At 40.9% G+C, this 23,344-nt stretch overlaps 1 long non-coding RNA gene across 1 annotated transcript in view; it reads right to left on the reverse strand.

Annotated features, from left to right (window-relative positions):
- Nucleotides 1–22,963, reverse strand: part of LOC116877507 — a 127,132-nt gene extending 104,169 nt beyond the window's left edge. The window contains exon 1 of the long non-coding RNA XR_004384657.1: nt 22,896–22,963. This is a non-coding gene — a long non-coding RNA (uncharacterized LOC116877507). The remainder of the gene's footprint in view (nt 1–22,895) is intronic.
- Between the last annotated feature and the right edge of the window lie 381 nt (nt 22,964–23,344).

A 23,344-nucleotide genomic window follows, 5' to 3' on the forward strand; every position in this document is an offset into this window, starting at 1 on the left:
TCAGGCTCTCTGCTCAGCGGGGGGCCTGCTTCCCTTCCTCTCTCTGCCTGCCTTTCTGCTTACTTGTGATCTCTCTCTGTCAAAAAAACAAAAAAAAACAACAACAACAACAAAAAAACACAGCCCTGTTTGGGCTTTGCCCCCTTCACTCCTAGTGCCTTCAGTAATTCTTTGTTGTGCACAGGTTAAAATGTAATCTTCAGCTTTGCATTTAAATAATCTCAAGGTCTGATTTCATCTCTCACACATTACATCCCTCAAGTCCTATTCAGAATGATGCTGGGAGCCTTTCCTTATGCCTTTCTCTTCTCTCTTAAGACCTAGCTCAAGTTCAGTTTCCTCTGAGTTTTCCCCCCAACTACCTCAGTTCTCAGCAGTTACCCCTATTATGGCACTTCTGCAAGTTTTATATGGTTCTTCACTTTTCCTGACTTGTGTCATTATTCACCCACTCCTGCACATGTCGCCGCTCCCTAATCAGTTGTCAGCCCATGAAGGGCTTTGCCCCTCTGACATCCAGCTGAATCCCTCACTTAGATTGTGAGGCTGTCTTAGGGACAATTGTGATAGAGTGGTCTTGTAAGCATTCGAAAAGGCTGAAACTGACTCTACAAAGGTCACCAGTGGCCTTGTGAGAATAAATTGACAGGTAGAGTAGGGAGCAGCAGAAGCCCAATTAGACATAAGACACCTAAGACAGTGAAGGGGAATGCACAATCCTAAAAGGGCCGAGTCTTTTGATAAACAGTTATTGAACAATTATTGTGAACACAGCACTGTTCTGGATATGACGATAGAGCAGGGAACAAGGCAGAACATTTTTCTGCCCTCGGGGAGCTTACAGTCCAGAAGAGCGGACAGACATTAAACATGTAATTTCAAATGTGACAAGTGGAGGAAAAAGGAAAGAGTCCTAGGAGTCAGCATTGTATCCTGTATATTCCTGGTGATCTGAACACAGCCTGATGGGCAGTGGATACTCCCTGTCTGAAAGGAGGGAGGGAAGAGAGAAAGTAAGAAAGGAGGAAGAGAAGAGAAAGGATAAAAGATAGATGGACAGAAAGGAAGGACACAGGACATTAATTATGAATCTCAATACCCCGTATATTATTGACAGTTGGGATAAAAAAACAACAAAGTTAAAAAAAAGTTCTACCCATTTGTTCACAAAACAGTCATGCCTGCTGCATGTGAGTTACTACAATGGGATTATTTTCCATTTATTACAGGTGCGACATCTAGCAATAAGATTTAGATAGTGGTGAAAACAAAAGGAGGCCTTTGGACAAAATAACTTATAGAATCTCTTGCTCGCTTCTCTAAAATCCTGGACGTTGGTCATCAACTCTATTTAACAGGGTCCTACACACATTAGTGTGTTGCATTGAACTGCTGACTGCTGACATTGAGGTAAGTTTTTTCAAAGAATCCTAAGTGGAGCAGATAAATTGTAGCCACTCACTCACTTCAGATTTTGTGTGTGTGAGACACAGGGGTATACCTCTCTCATTTCTCAAAAAGACCAGAATTGGGGATACTTCCTAAATATCCCCATCCTGAGAGAAGAGAGGATGATATGGGAGAGACACCTCCAACTGACCCGCTGCTGGTAAACAGTCAGCCACCATATCAGCATGTGACACTGCATCGTGTCACATTATTTGTCATTTTAATGCAGTCATATAACCACAAGATTACAAAGTTAAATTTATGTAAATCGTGTTTTGGAAATTACTGGAGCAGACTGTGGGGGCTGTTTGTACTCAATCTGCTAATGAAAGGACCCATCTCACCAACAGAAAATGAAGGAAATGAAGGAAATATTTTGCTGCACTTCCTTTGGTCTATTTTGAAGATGTAAAGGTTTCTGTTAAGAATGTTTCCCCCAAAGGCTTTAATTTGGAAGAGATGGGGAAGCGAGAGAAGTCTGTGTTTATCCGTTGTTAAAGAGGCCACCTTGGGAGCTGGGGAAACGGCCCCTTTGGTTTATGGTCTATTTGGCAAGTCTGGTGGTATTTCTGCTCCCAACTGATTAATCCATCAGACCCCCCAATGTTTTCAAGGAACCAGCAACTACTCAGGCAATCGTTTTGAGAATGATGTCGCTGCATTATGAATCTAACATTCATTTTCATAGGTGGCAGCATGACTAATGATGATGCCTCACATTTCTATAACAATTTACAGTTTCCAGACCACTTCCACATTGATCATCTCATTTGATTCTCACGATAACCCTGTGAGGTCTGGAGGGCAGGAATTATTGTTCTTATATTTCAAATGAGGAAGAGAACTCGAGGCTCACCTCCCAGTCTAGTAAACAGAGAAGTCATAACTGTAACGTAGACCTTCCTTCAGATATTGATTTCAATGTTCTTTCCACAGACAATTTCCCAAAATTGTTTCTGAAGAACCATGGTCTTGAGAGCTATGCTGTGAAAACAAAACTATTTCTGAACATATATATATATATATATATATATATATATATATACACACATATATATATATGCATATATAGTAATATACATACTAATGTATGTAATGGACACACATTATAGTCCTTGTATCAGCCCAGGTACAGTGAGGGAGACAGAAACCACTACAATGTCTCAAGCAGAAAAGGAATTGAATATAAGAAGTTAGGTGATAACAGAATTTTTGGAAGGGTGGAAGGAATAGAAGTCAGGGTCTGCCCCGGGCTGCTCAGCTCAAGAACCCACAGACAGTGTTGCCACAGAGGAGACGTCTGGAAGCTGCAACTGTCACATGACCAAGCCAAAACTGCCTATAAATAATTACATCCCTGTGACCTTGCTTACCAGCATCAACAGCAGGAAAATAACCTACTCCTCACTTTCACCTTCCAAATGTCATAGGAATGCATGTGACTGGCAGAACTGAATCCTCATCCAGAACTTCAGTTGCAAGGGAGGCTGGAAAATGTCATTTTTCAAACGGGGTTGAGAGCGTCAATCACAGACTCTATCTCACCCCTTTTAAAAATGTATGGTGCTCATTAACATTTTAAGGCTATAAAAAAAAATCCAGCAGTAAAGGAAACTATTAAACTTTAACCTTGCTAAACTCAGCTTTTCCCCAAATTATTTGACCATGGAGCTCCTTACCCAGCAGCCCTTCATTAAGCAGAACGCATTCAGGGGAGACGGCGTGGCAGCTAGACGGGGGCGAGCATGACAGTGCAAGCAAGCGCCCACCAACATGTCAGCGAGCAGCCAGTAGGCAGGAACCCAGCCAGCCTGTGTCCGCAGCAGCCACTATGGTGGGCCCTGCGGCAGCCAGGGGGCAGATTCCAATCCGCACAGCAAACAAACGTGTCAGGCAGCATCCCTCTCCCTGCAGTGATTACAATGTGGTTGAAGAAAAACACCGGTAGGCCTAAGCCCCAGAAACTTAAGACGCCAGAATTGATGCTGAGTAGGAAGTTAGTTAACACTACAAAGTGCTGCAGAGAGAAATCATTGTCCATCATTGAGCTAACCAGGCTTTTTTTTTTTTTTTTTTTTTTAAAGATTTACCCATCTATTTGAGAGAGCAAGAGAGAGAGCGTGTGTGAATTCGTGTGAGCGGGAGTAGGATTGGAGAGGTGGGGAAGACTTATCTGCTGAGCACAGACGCCAAGGGCAGGACCCTAGGGCCAGATACCATAACCTAAGCCAAAACTAAGAGCAGGGATCACCTGGGAGGCTCAGTGGGTTGAGTCTGCCTTGGGTTGTGATCATGATCCTAGTGTCCTGGGATGGAACCCCACAGAGGACTCTGGTCACCTGGGAGTCTGCTTCTTCCTCTCCCTCAGCGCATTACCATGACTCACGCTCTCTCTCTCCCTCAAATGAATAAATAGAGTATTTAAAAAAAAAAAAAAAACAACAACACAGCAACAACCAAGAGTAGATGCTTAACTGGCTGAGCCACCTAGGCACCCCAGGCAATGTGTATTTTTTAAAGCACCCCAGTATTGTTGGGTGAGCCAAGCACTCTGTGTTGACAGGCCCCACCACTCTTTATTGTCTCCCATCTGCCCAAATCACGAAGTTCTGTTTCTCTCTGGCACCTGTGGGCATTTGAGTTTGATGCACTCAGGTGGACACGCGAAGATGAGAAGACTGTGGACCAGGTGCGGTCTGTACTGAGCTGTGAAGGCTGAGGGGGAGAGCACCCTCCACAGTACTTCTCCTGGATTTCTGCAAGGATATTCATTACCTATGTGAGTGAATATGGTATAGTTAACGAATAAGCCTGAATCAACCGCCTAGTCCTCCTGGGAGCTCTGGAATGTGCCTCCTCATAGTGGAGAAATTTCAGATAAGAAAGGAGTATATGAAGCTGGTCTCAACTGTGACTAAGGGGAGAGAGTGCATGCTCCCTTAAAGCAAAGAGGGCTTAGAAGGGGAACCCAGGATGCCCCTTGTCATTCATGATGGAGAGAGAGAACACAGGACCTATAATGGCTACTGTAAATTTCACTATTCTAGTGGGGCTTCCACTCTTAATAAAGCAACCTTTCCTGTATCCAGATTCAAATTTTAAGCAGCTTAAGTAAAAATCTTAAAACACAATTCATCATACACCCAGATTTGGAAATCTTATTTTATCCTATAACAATTTGGGGGTCTTTTTCTCCCCTCACACCTCCCCCACCCCCTGTTTTCTTCTTCTGAGGAAACTTAATATTTGCAGTCCATTTTTTTATGCTTTCAAAAGAAATGCATGTTTAGGAAGCTTTTAAAAAGCCCTAAGGAACATTAATTAGAGAACATAAAAATGAAGGTTTTTTTGAAAGACAGTAGTATTACTCAGGGCCATAAGAACCATCTTCAGGAAACTGAAGAGAAAATGTGAATGAAAAACCCTTCAATTATAATCTTTTTGTACCATATTGTTAGCATTATTTTCCAGATCACTGAGGAATAAGAAACTATGCAGTGTAAACGTTGTAATCTAGATGGTTTTATACCATAATCACTAGTGAAGTGACAACTATTTGAAAACCAACCATGCCATCCATTGTATTTGAAATGGAGAGCTAGTGTGTATTCTGAAAATAAACCAAAAAACCAACATATTCATTCATCAACACCTTCCTGGAAGTTAATTAATACTGCTTTCCCTCTAACAGCAAACACATGCATGTCAATAGTAAAGGGTATCTCTGAGGGACTCCAAAAGTGAAGGGAAGACCTGGGCCCAGGATGTGGAGCTCTGGCTTCCAGAGTCTATGTGGAACGCATCAAAACCAACACCCCTCAGATGTCAGCTCTTTGTTCATTCAATAAAGATTTACTAAGTACCTACTATGTCTCAGGTACTCGAGGTAGGCTCTGGGATACAACAGTGTGTAAAAGAGATGTGTGCCTGCCGTCTTGGAGTTTACAATCCAGTGGGTAAGTTGGATGATCAAATGAAGGGAACGATCCAATGAGAACAATGGGGGGAACAGAATTTTACCAAGAAAGGGTCATAGGGACAGTCTCCTTAAGAAAGTAACATGTGCACTAAGATCTAAAGGACTGAACTTCCTGAGGAGAAGCCACAGTGAAGACCAAGGCACTGCAGTGGAAAAGAGTGGCATGTTTTAAGTCCTAAAATGAGGCCATTGTAAGCAAAGCAGGTAAGAAATGGAGATGATGAAGCCAGGGAGAGGACTCATGATAAAGGGCCCTGGTTCCATTTTTGGAAGGAAGGGGAAGCCACTAAAAAGGCTTTGTGTTAGTCAGCTCAGGCTGCCTTAATAACACACCATACACTAGGCAGCCTATGCAATAGATGTTTATTTTTCACAGTTCTGGGACTGGAAAGTTCAAGATCAAGGTGCAGGCCAGTTTGATTCCTGGTGAGAGCCTTCTTCCAGACTTGGAGATGGCAACCTTCTCACAGTGTGCTCACATTTCCTTTCCTCATTGTGTGTGCAGGGAGAGAGAGGAAACTCTCTCCTGTCTCTTCTAATCAGACCACTAATCCTATCAGATCAGAGACCCACCCTTATGACCCTATTGAATCTTAATTATTTCCAAAAAGACCCTATTGCCAAATACAGTCACACTGAGGGGTTAGTTAGGGCTTCAAAATACAAATTTGGAGGAGACACAAACATTTAGTCCATAAAAGTTTAAAGCAGAGAAATAACATCATCTGATCATTTAACTTCATTTTTTTAAAGGTCACTTTGACTACTATATGGAGTGTGGCTCTTTAGGAAAGACAGAAGAAACAGGGACAAGGAGTCCTGAACAGAGACAATAATGGTTGTTATGTAGGAACAAAGAAGTAAAAGAATTGTTTAACCAGACCCCAAAACAAACAAAACTTGCTTAATATTTCTGAAAAATAATAAGATGTGGGGTATTAAGAAAGAAAATTAGAGCAGAAGGCTACGTAGATTATCCGCTTTTAAGTGGCTTTTCAAACAATACCAGTAAGTGATTTAAGGAGAGAGACAATCAACATGGGTCCCCAAATGGTAATGCTGCAAAACTGTTTTGATCATTAGCCTGCTTTCCTGTATTATCATTATGATATATGGACACGGGGAAATCTAGAAAGGTTGCGAGGTTCAGTTATGATTGGCAATTAAACATACAAACGTTTATTGAAATATGTACTAGGTTCCTATTGCTGCGTAACAAATTTCCACAAAATTAGCAGCTTAAAACAACACAGCTTTATTACCTCATCATTTACAGTAGATCAGAAGCCCAGGCATAACTGAGCTGGGTCCTTTGCTTAGAATCTCATAAGGTGAAACCGAGGTATCACCTGGACTAGGGACTTTTCTAATTCAAATTCACATGGTTGTTGGCAGGATTCAGTTCCCTGTGGTTGTATGGAGGCCCCTGCTGTTTTGTCGGTTATCAGCCAGGGGCCACCTGCATCTCCTAGAAGCCACCTGTAGCCCTCCTTTTAAAGGCTCACCAAAGGGGCACCTGGGTGGCTCAGTGGGTTAAAGTGTCTGCCTTCAGCTCGGAGTCATGATCCCAGGATCCTGAGATCAAGCCCCGCATTGAGCTCTCTGCTCCACGGGGAGCCTGCTCCCCGCCCCCCACCCTGCCCCAGCTGCCTCTCTGCCTACTTGTGATCTCTGCCTGTCAAATAAATAAATAAATAAATCTTTTAAAAATAAATAAATAGGGGCGCCTGGGTGGCTCAGTGGGTTAAAGCCTCTGCCTTTGGCTCAGGTCATGATCCCAGGGTTCTGGGATCGAGCCCCACATCGGGCTCTCTGCTCAACAGGGAGCCTGCTTCCTCCTCTCCCTCTCTTTCTGCCTGCCTCTCTGCCTACTTGTGATCTCTGTCTGTCAAATAAATAAATAAATAATTAAAAAATAAATAAATAAAAATAAAAATAAATAAAAGCTCACCAAATTAGGTCAGGCCCACCTGATAATCTCCCTTTTGCTTAGGGAGCAAAATTAGGGACCTTGATTGCATCTGCAAAACCCTTTTTGCCAAATAACATAATCACAGGAGAGATATCTCATCATAGTCACAGGTTATTATGGGATAGACATCCTTCCTACCTCATATGACTTCATCTCAGTGCACAGTCTTTGATGGCAGCACTCCTTATTTCTCTCAGTATCCTGGCAACATCAACTCCATAGGCCCTAGGTATTCCAACTGTCACACTGTCCTACCTCCTTTGTCAGAAAGAACAGATGTCCTGTACACTCTAGCCCCAGCCATGCTGCAAGTCCTACATCTCTGACATGGCCTCCAAACTCATACATCTGTGTGTCATTCCTAAGAGCCAACCCTGAAATTTCCACAGCCTGCTATACATTTCCATATTCTACAAATGTTTGTTGAGCACCTACTATGTATCAGCTGGAAACACAGACGTGAACAATACATAAAAGATCCTGCTCTGATGGAGCTTACAATCTAGTGGGGAGAGGTAGGAAATAACCAGATAAATAACAACCAAAAAAAGGACAATCAGTTTAGATAATAGTAAGTGCTAGCAGGAAAATAAAACAAGGTGAAAAGGTTGATGGTAACAGGAGAGAGACAGTCTCTTGGTTGGGGGCGGGGGGTGACATTTGAACTAAAACCTGAATGCTGAGAGGCAGCCAACATGGGGACAGCTGGTGGAGACGAGAAGGACAGGCACAGGAAAGCATTCCTGGCAGTGGTGAGAGGCTGCAGTGAACTTGGCAGTGGTGTAAAAGAAAAAAAGTCATGACTGTAGCACAGTGAATGAAGCAGAGAGCAGAGGAGGAAGTCACAGAACTGGGCAGAGGACAGATCAGGATGGATCTTATAGGCCACAGGAAGATTATGAATTTTAGGTCCTAAATTATATCAAAATTATATCAAGCATCATCTGCCCTCAAATTATTCCTGTTAAATTTCCCAACTCTGCCAAAACAGATTTTGCCTCCATTCTGCCTGTCACTTGGCTCAAAATTTAAGATTTAACTTGACTTTTTATGCCCCTTTGCCCTTTATAATCATCAATAATAGGTGATAATGGGTATTTGGTCAAAAAGTAAAGTTATTTCTCTCATGAAACTAATTTTATGTTTACCTATAATGGGTTTCTTTCTTAATGAATTAATACATATTTTAATGTCTTTTTTTATTAAATGTCAATTTTGTATGGTAAATGTCAGCAGATACAAACCATATAAACAAAAGCTCTGGGATCCTCAACAATTTTTAAGAGTATTAAGGAGAACCTGAAACTATACTGTACAAGCACCTCTGCTCTAGATCACTCATAACTGTGCCCATTAATCATAGAACAATGATATATGACTTAAAGATCTTTTAGTTCAATCCTTCCATGTTATATGTGGATCGACTTAGGGAGGCTACGTGACTTGCTCAAGACCGCAGGGACTCAAAGGCACCAGTAAGACTGAATACTGACCTCCCGATTCCTAATCCTATGTTGACCCCATACTGCTATTTACTAGAGGCAAATTCATTTTTCAGATGTGTGTCGATGTTATACCCAGCCCTTGAGAGCAAGTCTCCCTTGCAGTTCTTTCATATGCTTCAGGCCACCTTGCACATACCACTAATAACCACATAACAGGTGCTCAAAATTCTTGTTGGATGAATGGTTACAGGAAGGAAAGCAAGGAAGAAGGGAGGAAGAAAAGAGAGAGGGAGGGAGGGAGCCTTTCACAGACCCACAGGCCTTGAAAGCACTGGAGTCTTCCAACACCCACACCTATACCAGTCCTATACACATTAATCTCCTTCCCATTATTTCCAGACTCTTGGGGCCACAGAAATATGATCTAAGAAAAACTTCCCCAATCTTCCTGAATTGTTTACAGTGTGAGCTATCCAAAGGAAGCCCACAGAAGTAGCTGGCTTCTCCCCCTCCTGATGTGCACAGCACTCCATAGACCATGGCAGGAATGTCGCTGATGCTTTGTTCTGTCCCACTTTGTTGTCCACACACCCTGTGACTTCACAGCGTCCTGAGTCCTGCAGAGGTTCATTTTTAAAAGGGAGATGGAGCAGTGTGTCAATGCAGACAAGAGCACCTTCAGTCAGGGGGTGCTGGAGCAGAGCTATAGGGGCAGCCGGGGTCAGGAGAACAGATGGTAACTGCTAGAACAGCTTGCTTTGAAAAAGCAAAAGGAACAAGAAAGGCTATCGATCTTCTAAGAAAAGGAAAGAAAAGCTGAAAAATAATTGGGGGAAAAATCATTTCTTAACAAAAGATAACCATCCCTTCTTTCTTTTAAGGAACACAGTCTTGCACAGAACAATGTGGTCAGAGGAAAGTTATCCAGACCTCAACTCTAGAAATTAGAATGTGAAGGTTGGAGTCTGTGGGTGGAGTGGTATTAGCTTGGACTAGACTGTTGACCCCTTCCTGACCACTAATGAGGGCTTAGGGCACATCCATAGCGTGTAGGAAGTGAGCCAATGGTCATTTGTTTACCTCAGTCAAGACTATGCCAGCTAAATTTAGCTGGAAATTAATTAATCTTGCTCAGCATGCTGGAAAACTCTACCCAGAGCTTGCAGATCTAGCTCATTCCTCCATTGTCTTCACTTAGTTCACATAGGATTCCAGAAGCTATCTCCCAACCATATAGGTGCTCATCATCCAAGCTATCACTGCTGCTCACTGCATCAGTCAGGACCAGTCATCACCCAGCTCTGATTCAAGGGAATTTAAATCTAGAGGGCTAGTTATAAAGTTATAAAGGCTGGAAGAGCTGAAGAGCCAAAGAGAGAAGGATGGCACAATCCAGACATTAGCAAGAGCAGGAAGCCACTGTTACATCCATGACCCAGCAAGAGAGGGCACTGCTACGGTGTGAGAACCTGGGAAGCCAGGGAGAGAGAGGGACCATGGGGAAGATTGCCCTGAAGGATCCAGACCCAGAGACAATGGGACTATCCAGTGGGTCTGTGCAGGGGCCTGTCCTGGAGGAGCTGACACCAAAAGGACCAGCATTGCTGGGGATGTCCCCACAAAGCAGGGAGAGACAAGAGGAACTGTCCGGGGCTTCGCGCTTCCTCCAGATCTGCAATCTCCCTCCACCGCCTCATATTGGCTTACCCCACCCAAAAGCAAGTTGGCCAGAGAGTCTGGGAAATATACTTTGTTTTGCATGGAAGGATGAAGAACAGATTTCAGAACAAATAGGCAAATGAGCAACACATTCACCATCCCCATGGAAATTCCCTCCCAACTGGTCTCCTGGCACTTATCCTTGCCTTTCTCCTGTCCTTTCTCTACACTGAGATTTCTATAAATTGATTTTCATCCCTTCTACCCTTCAGCAGCTTTCTGTGGCTTGCAGAAACCCCCCACCATGGTCTACAGGGCCCTGTGAGGGGATCCCTCTGCCAATCTGCCCAGCCGCATTTCAAGCCATTTCCCCCCTCAATCACCAAGCTCCAACCCCCAAGTGCTGTCTCTTAGTCCCTGCAGGGCCTCCACACCTGTCCTTCCATCTGTCTGGAAATATCTATTCCCGCTGCTTTGGCTAAATCCTCCTCATCCTATAGGTCTCAGCTTAAATGTCATTTCTTCAGAGAGGCTTCTCCAGGCTTTCCCCATCTCAATGAGATGCAACCTTTGTGGTCTTAATCAATCCCTGTGATTTTCCTTCATGGCACTTCACATAATTTGTAAGTATATATTTACTTATGTGTCTGGTTTTTTAATATCTGCTCTCCACCTGTCTAGAAATGCAACACCAGTAGGTATCTTCCTGAGCACTGTCCCTGGGACAGCTGCGGCATCTAGCACCATGCCTGGCACAGATGGGCGCACGCTAAAGAAGAGCATAGCCTGAAATCAGAGGGACGCTATGATGGGAACACGTTATTTAATTCAGACGTTTTTTCCAAGATTCATCCCGTCTCCCTTCCAACCAACCCTTCATTTAGAAACCCGGGAACGAACCACCTCAGAATAAATTCTTCCCAATGGTAAATAGATTCACAAACCCACTGTTGCTACACTGAGCTTCAAGGATACATTTTTTTGACTTCTGTGTTTAGAAGGACAAAAAGTTCATTGTGTCCTTTGGAGAATAACTCTTGCTGAGAAAACAGGAGAATTCTGAGGCCTCCAGTTACCTTTTCATGACAACATGTGAAAAAGCTTCTCACTTTTTATTTCCAGTCAACACTAGCTTGTCCTTATTTTTTTGGTGTGGCTGTGATTCTGTCATGCTTTGTAATGCTCATTTAATAACGTAAGGATATCACAGTATGTTTATATTACTTACAAAAGACCGTACCATTCTTTCTGGATGTGTAGCGTATTTAAAAAAAAAAAAAAAAAAAAAAAAAAAAAAGCTCTTTTAAGTAGATTTTGTTTTTCATGCAAGAAAGGCTACTGGTAGAATACAAGTCAAGGACACATCCATGGTTGTAACCATGGCCCCTCCTTGTGGCAAAACACATGCAATGACTCCAAATGCCATCTCTATTTTTTTCTCTCCGTCTAACCTTTACCAGCAAACCCATAGTGGAGCATGAGACCCAGGCAATCTTTGTCTGGCATTTTAGCCGTGGCTTTGTCCACATTCCTCAAAGTTTCCCGACCACCCTACCCCAAATATTTCCTTCATGGACGAGCTCTCGAGTCTTTTCAGTTCCGTCTCATTATTTTTCATCCTGCCAAGCTCAATGTGTTATTAATAACAACAACAAAAAAATTAAGTATGGTGTGTGCACTAATCTAAAATTTTGAGTTGGCAATTAGTTGGAGCGAAATGCAATTAGATGTTTTCCTTCAAGTCCTAATTTACATGCTGGAAAACATGGGCAAGCTTCGCAAGTAATTGCAAAAATAAGCCTTGCTTTCTGTGTTTGTGTGTAAATATAAAGCTTCCCAGCACACCTGCCTTTGCCTAAATAGAATAGAGTCCCAGGGGTCTTCTTGCTTTATGATCACTGAGATATACGGCAGAAAAGAAACTGATCAGCCTGTAGGTAAAATGTGTTTTCTCTCCAATGCAGAAGTTCGTCATTAATTGGCATTGACTTTACCCATGGAGAGCTGGGGTGTATAAACTAAGTCTGACAGATCTTCATGTAACCCCATGAGGTGAATTAAGGCTCTTCAGAGCTCTAGCACCCCTTTTTGTGCACTTAGAGTAATAGCTCATGCAGTTCAATCCATTAAACATTCCAGGAGTATCTACGATATGCAAGACTGTTAGGACCCTGGAGGGTACAAATTGAATGAGATACTGTCAACATCTTCAAGAGGTTACCATCTAGCAGAGGTGATAAGGCACAGACACAAATACCGTCATGAGATAGGCTCTACGGCAGATTGGGTATGGTGTATTGAAGCAGTAATGTCCCTAGTAGGTGCACCTCAGAGCTTAAGGAATAATGAGACAAAAGTGAAGGTGTCTCAGATGCCATGTCAGTGCCCCAAGAGAGAACCTAGTTTCAGCTCCAGTCCCAACCAAGAAGCTACTCTTATGATACAAGGATGTGGAGTGGAGACCTCCCACCTCTGCAGAAAAGCAAAGTACAGGAAGGGGAAAGTAGGGTAATTTTCCAGAACATAAAAGCAAATGAAAAATCAAGGACAACAGGTTTTCTGCAAATGGCATTAAAAGCTCTGACAGAAGAAATATTTTAGGGCAGATGAGGGACCAAAACAACAAGGGAAACACAGAAATAATCCAAGAGCCAGTAGAACTTGGATGATACATAAGAAAAAAAAATTTCCAGCACAGAACAGAAACTTTTATGTTGCCCATGCTACTGAGCAGTTTATCAACCACTTAGTGACAGGAAAGTTGGCCAACATCAGAATGCCTCTATATATAATGTATAATTCCTTATTTATAAATAATTTTGCCTGCTAACACCACATAGCTCTCATTGCATAGCATGGTTCACTTATTATTTATTTATACCCCCCATATTGCTTCAAAAAATAATTTGATGCACATTTATATTACCTTCATAAAGTCCTAAGATAAAGATCCCCTTTTAGATATTATCATAAAAACAGAAATTTAAAATGGGTAGACCCCACCCAACTGCAGTGATCAAGATTTTAATACTCAGGCTTATGAAAAGGAACATTTCATAAGCCCACTGCACTGAGTTATGCAAAGTGGCACAGCATTGTCGTGCCTCGGTGTACTATAGATGACAAAAACACAAAGTGTTGCTAAATGTTGTACCTAAAATAAAAATAAAGAAAAGAAGCAATTCCGACTGGAGGAATCAGGGAGGGCCTCACTGGAGAAGACCACTTCAAAGATGGACATGAAGGGGAAAAGAAAGGAATTCCTGACGTGTGGAATGGCACGTTCAAAGGATGGAGGTAGGAAGTTACCTGGCTGTATGCACGGTTTCTAGACAAGAAGAAAACAGAGAAATGCTTCATCATTTATATCCTCTCCCCTCCTTTTTTTAAGTCTTTGTTCTTTTTACATATAGGGACTCTCAGAAGATGAAGGATAACACAGTGCCTATACCCCTATGACAGGTAATGAGATGCTGATGGAACCAGCCTCACACTAGATGGAGAAGATCCCACAGCACAGAGTTACAGGTTATGAAAGTACTTCAAGGAGAACATTCTTCTTAAAAATATACTCAACCCCCTCTATACTCATTTCACCTTAAATTTCTCTAATGGGAGCACAATCCCTCATTTTGCAATGGTAATAGTGCTTTAAAAGCAAATACTTTTAGAAGAGGCTACAGAAAAGCCATCATTCCCATGGAAGTGTAGATGACTACCATTGTCTGTCCCTCGCATGTGGCCACTTCGGCTAGAGAGAGAGAGGAAGGAGAAAGGTCCAGGCTTGAAAGGTCCAGGTTCAAGGTAGGAAACAAGCAGGGAGGAAGGGGTCCAGAAGAAGATCAATAGTAAAAAGGATGAGTGTGGCCAACTCTGTAGTTATATGGGAAACAGTTCTAGGTGCAGAGATGTCCCCCAGATACCTGACTGAGGAGGGCAGGGAAATTTTAGTCACTGTATTTTGGTGTAAGCTCTAATAATCACAAGCTTTCTGAAAAAAACCAGCACAAAGGTGTCCACCATGCATCTCAAAATCACTTCTTTGTTCCTTGGTTTCCATAGGACCTTTTTATTCTACAGGGAAGACCAATGCTGTGGACTGCTAAAGAATTATTTAAAAGAGGACACTATTTTTTAAACATGGGCTTATTTTAATTTTCTTTTTTTAATATTCAGTGGGAATGTGTGCTAAGGCTTGGCGGAGAGAGCACTGCTGCAGAAATGAAGAAAATGAAGGGCTTGCTGCACAGGAGGGGCTTCGAAGCAAGAGTCGCACGATCAAAGTGGGGCTTCCTTTTCGTTGGAGAGGGAATATAGGTTGATAAAACCAAGAGCTGCTTTTACAAAGGGAGCATCACTAAACGGACAGGGGAGCGTGGGAGCTGTCAACTACAGTGCCACACTCTGCAGGAGACATAAGGAGGGATCACAGGTGATTAGAAGTGTTTTGAGCTAACTGACTCTCCCAGGTAAGGTTAAGCTTAGCAAGAAGACCCCTGCCAGACTATCACTCCAGCTTTGATCTGCGCTCAGTAAGCAGCTGGCATTCTGACCCTTTATCAAAAGCATGCGTGAGTGGATGAAAAGATAAAGAGGAAGACGGTAGGTAGGAAGTATCCAGGTGTCCATGGTTAATTGCATTAAGCCTCACTTTTCCATCTGTGCATTGCATGGGGTCCTTTTTTATTTTGTATACGGGCATCGTCAGCACAGAGCAAAGGCCAGGGAGGTCTCCACTTCCTTCATCAGTGATCTGGAGATTTACTTATTCCCAGACATCAACTGTATTGTTACACTGTCACCACATTCTCTTATGTTCCCTGCTCGGAATGCCTTTTAATAATGACCGACTGTTCTAACAGGATTCTTCCTGGTTTAAGTTCATTCAAATCAACACGCAGGTAAGAAATTGCAAGAGGCACGATCAGAGTAATGGTTCAAAAAAAAGATAGATATTTCCAAGAAAAAACAAGGGAGTTAAGATCCATAGGAGTTAGTTATTAATTGGATTTGTCTGAGGACTAGGGGACTGTGAATTGGGTGACTAAAAAGAGGCTGGTGCCACCAGCTGAGGTGGGAAGTAGAACCTACAGAGTTCACGGTGCCTAGGGGACACCATCTTAATCAAGAAAGGTCAAGCTCTGCTATGGCAACAAAATGGCAACAAATAACCCCTAAATTTCAGTGACTTAACAGACTTTTATTCCTGGCTCATGTTACAGCCCGGTGCAGTTTAGGCAGCTCTCCTGGAAACCTCTCTTTCAAGGAGTGACTCAGGAATCCAGACGCCTCCCATATTCTGCACTGCCATCTTGAAGAACTTTGTTTGCAGCCATGAAGACAGAAGAGAGAGGTATATGGAATTGGTGCATATCATTTTCAATCACATCAGACCATGGCCTAGGGCTCATTCGTTTGATCTCATACTACATGTGGAAGAAGCTAGCAGCTATAGTCTAACTGTGTGCCCAGGAAGAGGAACCGGGTTGGATAAGCAACTAGCCTGTCTCTGCCACAGACATCCTGGTGACAATAGATTTGGTAGCAATATACCAGTCTAGGGTACAGGGTAAGAGGCATGAGACTGAGCTTGAAATGGAGGTTTGGACATGGTCAAGTACTTAAACCTAGAAAAAGCTATGAGATCAACCAATGAGAGTATATATCATAAGAAAGAAAATCTGAAGAATACCAAGTTTTAAAGAGCCAGAAAAGGAAGAGGCACAGAGAAAATGGCCAATATGGAAAGTCTCCAGAGACAAGGTGAGGAACACAGAAAGCAGTGTAAATCATTTTCATCTAGCAGTTAAGAGACATATTCAGCCTTTGTTGAACAGATCCTGGGTAATAGCGAAATGACCATATTTACAGAGCCAAAAACATTAGATCATTCTCACTGAGAAATTTTTATTCCTTCTTGGTAATAGAGGATTGGCTAGAATCTCCAATTTACAAATGGGGAAACGGAGGCTGAGAGAAGTAAGTTGTTACTGTTACACATGTAGATCACATATGAAATTCAGGTTCAGGCAGATAGAAGGATAGGTTCAGAAAGGTCAGGGTCCCTACTAAAGATGATGCTGCCAAGCTTCCTTCATTTATTCCGTAAATGTAAAATGAGTGCTTCAGAGACATTGTTCCTTCTCCCAAGAAGTTTTTCTAAGAAATGGGAAACCAAGCACAGCGGTCTTCGCCCTCCAACACCCAGGCTGGGGAGCTAATTTTTCCAAGAAATGGGAAGCATTTTTCCAAGAAATGGGAAGCCAAGCACAGAGGCCTTCACCCTCCAACACCCAGGCTGGAGAGCTAATTAGGTGCTATGTTCCTCTCAAGACATACCTCCTCGGCCAGGCTCTTAAGTGGGAAAAGTTTCAAGTCTGAATTTGATGGGCCTTCAATATACTTAAAAAAAGGTGCTTTTCCATTTTTGAGAAGGTGATTCCCCCATCTTTGTTAGCTGAGTAGTTCAGTAATTAGGTTCTTTATCACGTTGTCAAAATGGAGCAAGAAGAGCTAAACAAAGCCAGACATCAGTGACCTGTATTCCATCAATACGAACAAAATGGATAAGGTGACCCAATTTTCAAATCCCTTCCAAGGTAAAGAGCTCAATCTTTTCACACTTCACAAAAGAAGTGTTCTTCTTTTACATGTATCTATTTATCAACTTACATGGGATAATATTCTTATTATATTAAACCACAGAATTGAATGTATTCTATGAGATCATGATCATGTAATGCAAATTATCAGGGGAAAACTATAATATTACAATGAACTTAACTGGTTTACTATTTTACTTTTTAATTTCAACTTAAGTGCACTCTTTATTCGCCTATAATTGTCAGTAAAATTAAATTCTCCTTTCCAATTAGACTAAAATCAAAATGTTTAGCTGTTGAGCCTCTCTGAGCTCTCTATAAATCTCCTTCAACAGGTAAAATAAAAGCCATATCTGGCACCCTATCAGTCTCCAACAGTGTTATTACACATTGTACACATAAAAAGATGGTGACTTTTTTTTTTTAATTTTCAAAGACCAACTATAAAAAAGATGTCTTGCTAATGATATTTTTTCCTAGTAATACTAATGAAACTCTGAAGCCAAGTCTTTCCAAGGCTATACTCCCAAGGTCTAATCTAGTGTCTGGGGCATAGTACCTATTCAATATTTAGTTACTGAATGATTTGAATAGATAAAAGCATATTATTTGCTAAGGATAAACTAAGACATTATAAGGATCCTGCTTTCAAGACGCTTGTTTGTGTGGTGAGGGTTGGAAAATGTAAACAAAGAAATAAAATAATTTATTCTGGCATAGTTACTAGTATACTCTTGATAATTTTTTTTAAATCCTTATTTATGCCATTAAAAGTCATTCTCTTTAACCAAATGAACAAATTCTAGAAGGATAAGCATGGTAGAGAAGTGGGCATCCCACCAGCCAAGTCTGTCTACTCAAGCTTGACGATCCAACTTGACCAGCCTTGCATTCTGTCCCTCTAAGAAACAGATGATCCAAACCACTCAGCTCCAGCAAAACAATTGCAAAGATAGCCTGGGGACACTGGGTGTTGCCTGTCTTTCACAGAGGGCTGAAGACTCCACTAGGACAAAGCCCAATTTCAAGTATTATGCAGGCTAAAAACCAAAGACTAATGTTATCTAGGTCTACAGATGCAGAATTGTAATGGTTCACTTAAGAATGTTGTTCTGGGTCAGCTGTATGTGTGCCCATCTCAAATGTCTTGCACACATAGTTTTAACTTGTCCCCATCTGATTGAAGGTAAACACAGTAGCCCTAGGCAACACTGAAAATCAAGACAAGTCTGTCTGAGATTCCTGGTCTCCTCTTTCTGTACCCTGCTATATTATGCTCACATACTCACTGTATCAGAATGGATTTGTACAGGAAAATGGAAACCACTCTAAGTATTTCAAGTAGATTGTATTTAAATTCAGAGAACTGGGTGTTTTTCAAATCGCTAGAAGGGCTTGAAGAATGGTAAGCAATGAGATCAACTAGAACACCAAAGAAAATGATTTGGGGATAATGGGGAGGTTCAGGTTTAGAAATTTAATTCTCAAATACAGCCTGAATAAAGCAGGCCTTATTTTCTTCAAGAACAAAAATTGCCTATCAAAAAGTCTATTCTAAAGTTCTTAACCCTTTGAAGGAACTGTGACTTCAAAAGCGAATTCCTAAAATTTAAGCCTTACTTGGTACATGAGCAAAGTCTGCTCCATGGAAATAAATATTTACTCTAAAAACATCATTTGGAATTTGAAACTAAAAGACATAAAGGTAATATCCAGCACTGAAAGGTCTGTTTTAAGTAGAAGCAGTCTTCCAAAGATCAACGATAATATTATAATTAATCCCAGACTTTGTCACTTGTTACAATATAGTGTAGGTTTAGGTACGTTGGGGCTGTACTCTCTCCTCTTACCTTTTCTAAGCCCTTGGAGTCTGTAGGTGGTTTATAGGCCACAGGTAGCAATATTACTCATCACAGGTAGCCCTAGATCTATGGTCTACTTTCTCACACTCAAGAATTTAACAAACTCATTCAAAGCAATGTATGCAGAATCATTTTATACTTTGAAATTAAACTTGGAAGGGGAAATTTTTTAACTATAATAAAGTACAATTTAGAGCTTTGGTGCTTCTAGCACCAAAACCTCTTCTATTTCTCTATTTTTGTTTGTCATAAGTACTGATGGTTTCCAGTTCTCTTTGAACCTATGCCCATGCTGGCATTCCCTGTTATTACAGATGCCTATGGCAGTCCTTTGCTTTCCAGAACTGCACAAAGAATCTGCTCCCTCTTCACATGGTGCTTGGCCCTGACTGGCTGAGACCATGATCATCTCCACAGCTATAGAAGCAAAGCATCCTTGGGGGCTCCAATACTCTGTGCCTTTTTTTCTAAGTAAAAAAAAAAAAAAAAAAAAAAAAACAACTTACTCCCTTGACTATGTATTGCCCCCAAAAGGACTGGTTACTTATTAAGCAGACAATTGGTTTTATACCTATCACTTGGTTTTTCTGTTTTCCCTGCTTTGTCAATATTTGTATACAAAAATGGTATAGTCTTTTGCTGCTTAACCATATTCTGGATCAGTGTCCAAAGAACAGGAACATAATGGACCATCCCTCTGACACAATGGTACTCTGAATTTTTGATCCAAGTCCTACTTTCCCAGGGGAAAGACCCCATGACCTTCCTATCATTAGCTTCCCCTCAAAAGAACCATGAGAATGAAGAATTAGAGCAGAACCGAGTGACATTTAACACGATAATAATACAGGGATTTTCCAAAGTGACCAATCAAAGCAAAACCTTTTCTAAAAATCTAATTATGTATTTATGTAACAGCAGCCACTGGATGCTGTGACTCATCCCAGACCACGCTAGTGAGACACAGATAACAAAGCATCTTATCTACAAGTTCAGAAATTCTACCCACATGTAAATATGTAAGAATAGAGTTTTATGACAATGGTAAACAAACAGCATGTAACTAGTAGAGTTATTATTATTTAAAGCAACAGAAACAAATACTGGGTAACTTCAACAACATTATCCAGAGAGAGGAAGAGAGGAAATTCATTGAAAAGGAAATGACAGAGAAACCAATGTGTTTGGAAAGAACAGGAACCAGGGAGCATCAGTGACAGGCAGCAGGAAAGAAGGGACAGTGTGCCCAATGAGCTATGGAGAGGTATCTTCTGATGCAGCCACTTCTCTTTTGGCCCACTACACAAATGAGTGAAATTTCAGGAAGACATCTAACCAGCCTCGCTCAAGCCATGTGCTTACACCTTGGCCAGTGGAGGGCTGGCACTATGATGGACAGTGCCACCAAGGAGAAGGGGAATTGAGGCTATGCTGGCAAAAATACACATGCCACAGGTACATGAATATACATGGCTGCCAGGCTTCATATTAGAATGCAAACCCAACTCTGCCAGAATGTCAAGTAACATGATCACCTTGAACAACTGGATTCATAGCTTGTTTATAAGTGACTTTTACTAACCCTTTATGTGGATTGAACTGTATCCCCTCAAGGGTCCTATGTGCCTATCATTTGAGATAGAGCTTTCGGGAAGGGAATTAAGGTTAAACGAAGTGGGAAGGGCGGTGCTGGAATTCAATACTGAAGGAAAGGAAGAGGCACCAGGAATGGGCACGCACACGTGAGGAAAGGCCACGTGAATACACAGAGAGAAGACCGCCACCTGCACACCAAGGGAAGGGGCCTCTGGAAAAACCAAACCTGCTGGCACCTTGATCTTGGAATTCCAGCTCCAGAACAATAAGAAATACATGTCTATTGTTTATTAAGTCTGTGGTATTTTGTTATGGTAGTCCTAGCAGATTAATATAACTTGGAATACTTCTTTTAATAAAGTCTAGAGACTTGTGTATCATTTAAAAAAAAAATAACTAATGAAAAGACAAACCTCCTTTGACCATGTCATGGCCCCCACGGCCCTCTGGGTGGTTTCAGACCGTACCTTGGAGACCTGCTCCAAGAATGCACATTCAGCCAAGTTAACTTTCTCCTGTCAACTGCTCCAACCTTTCCTTTCAACCACAACACATCTTATAAACTAAATAAAACAAACTGTCGACAATTATCACCAGAGTCATTTTCCTCAAAGATGCTCTCAGTCTGAATGAACCTTTTACAGCCCAAGTGTAAAATATGCCCTAATTTAATTCCATTTGGCAAACAAATACTATATGCTATTGTTTGAAACACACTAAACTAGCCTCTGTTTATACAGAGAAAAATGAGATCCAGTTCCTGACCTCAAGGAACTCAGAATGTAATGGAGGAGACAATGTGAAAAAATAACTAAAATTCACTGTAATAATATTTTTATAAGGTGTTACAGTACCATGTTTTTCAAACTAGAGTATTATTATTCCACAGGGTTACAAAAAATAATGTCAGAAAATACCCATATTCATAGTATGCATATGGTTTGTTAACCCACAATTTTCAATTATAGTTGAAAACTTGGGGAATAAAATTGTTATTTAACTGGTGAGAGACAAATATTATTTTTACAATTGAATCTACAATGCAAAATTCAAGTTGGGATAGCAGACCCTGGGATCTACCATCAATCACTTGACCTTTCTGTTGAAGCTTTGTGGGTAGACATTTATGAAAAACACTGAGAGGGACCAAAAAGCCTTCATTCCTTCTTCTCCCAACTTCTCTGTATAAACTGATAATGTAAATTTTTATTCTTTTTAATCTTTGTGGAATTAATGAGTATAATACTATGTTGGCTTTTAATGATGTTACCCTCAAGTGATTTTTTTTCTGTAATTCAATGTACCTTGAAAGAAGAAAAAAAATTCCCCTTGCCCTACTATATCAAGGTCCCCAAAAGAATATTAAGAATACATATACAGATGAAAATTCAAATCCTATTGAAAATATACAGAAACTTCTTTGCAGAGTTTAGTTTTTAACAGAGAAAAAAAGTCTTCTCACTATAAGAGATATCTATTGTATTTATAAGGATACATAGCTAATAAGCATCTTACCTACCAAGATAAAATGAATTTGGCTAGCATCTAAATGCATTTAGATACCTTCCCAAGCCAAGGACATTATCTGAAAGGAAATGACTAACAGAATTTGCTATCTGAAGTCATACTTTTATCATACTTATAAATGTAGTAAAATTACATATTAAATGAGACTAAAAAGTTTCATCTGAAACAAAAAAACCTACTAAAAAATAAAACAAAGAGAAATTCTCTTTTTTGAGCTGTTTCTCCCTTGTGCATAATCCCTTGTTGATCTCATGATAGTCTACATTTCCAAGTCTCAAAGTCCATAAATAGACAGGTATTTATTAAATACTAATTGGGTACAGAGGCCGGTTCCAAGAACAGTGGGGAAATAAGAGAAGTAATATAAGACCTGGTCCCAGCTCTATAAGAGTTTCAATTGGAAAAGCAAAACCCACCCTCTGCTTCTTACGGTCTATAATGGCAAAATTCTTTCTAAGTTCAACAACAGATCACGTCTTTGACTCTAGATGGAAAGCAGGTTAATGGAGTTCCAGAGAACCAATCAAGACAAACCTAGTAAACCAACAAGGTTACAGCTGACATGATCTCAACCCCCAACTTCCTTCCTCGCAAAGAGAGTTTCATTAACTAATTTAAGGGAAAAGATGTATCATACAGCTTACAGTTTATATTTTTATAAACTGCACATTATTTACTAAATTGACCAGCAAATTGTTCCAGGAGTTCTCCTTTGTTTGTGGATGTAAGAGCAATGAGAGTAACTTCTGTACTTAACATTACTCTTATTTGTGACTCTTGTTTTCTTCTTTGTTACTTCCTCACCTTGCTTTACTGGCAACCTCAAACATAGTTGTCTTCCTGCAGTTGAGTTCTAGAAATACCAAAGGAAGTGAACACAAAGGAGAAACATAAGCTGAAAATGTGGGTGTCTTCTCAAAAATGAACTCAATAGTCTTGAGTACCATTAAGCTACATGACATAGGCAATGGTAAATTTTTGCTGTGGTATACACCAATAACCATAAACTGATCTTTTTTTTTTTTTTTTTTTTTTTTTTTTAAAAAAAAACTGGCACAAAACTTTTTAAATAATGATCCAACCATTATTGGTGCATTCAATGGGAAAAAAATAAGTGGTTGTGAAATTTTTTTTTAGTACATGCACGTTGTGTTGTTGGTTCTGTATGGACATAAGTGATGTTGTAGATTTTAAGGTTAAACCAAGACACAATCCTGGGACTTGGCAAGATGAAGAAGCACACAAAGAGAAGA

The sequence above is a fragment of the Lontra canadensis genome, unplaced genomic scaffold (genome assembly GCF_010015895.1).
Source record: "Lontra canadensis isolate GAN:19392208 unplaced genomic scaffold, GSC_riverotter_1.0 scaffold52, whole genome shotgun sequence".
Taxonomy (NCBI): Eukaryota; Metazoa; Chordata; class Mammalia; order Carnivora; family Mustelidae; genus Lontra; species Lontra canadensis.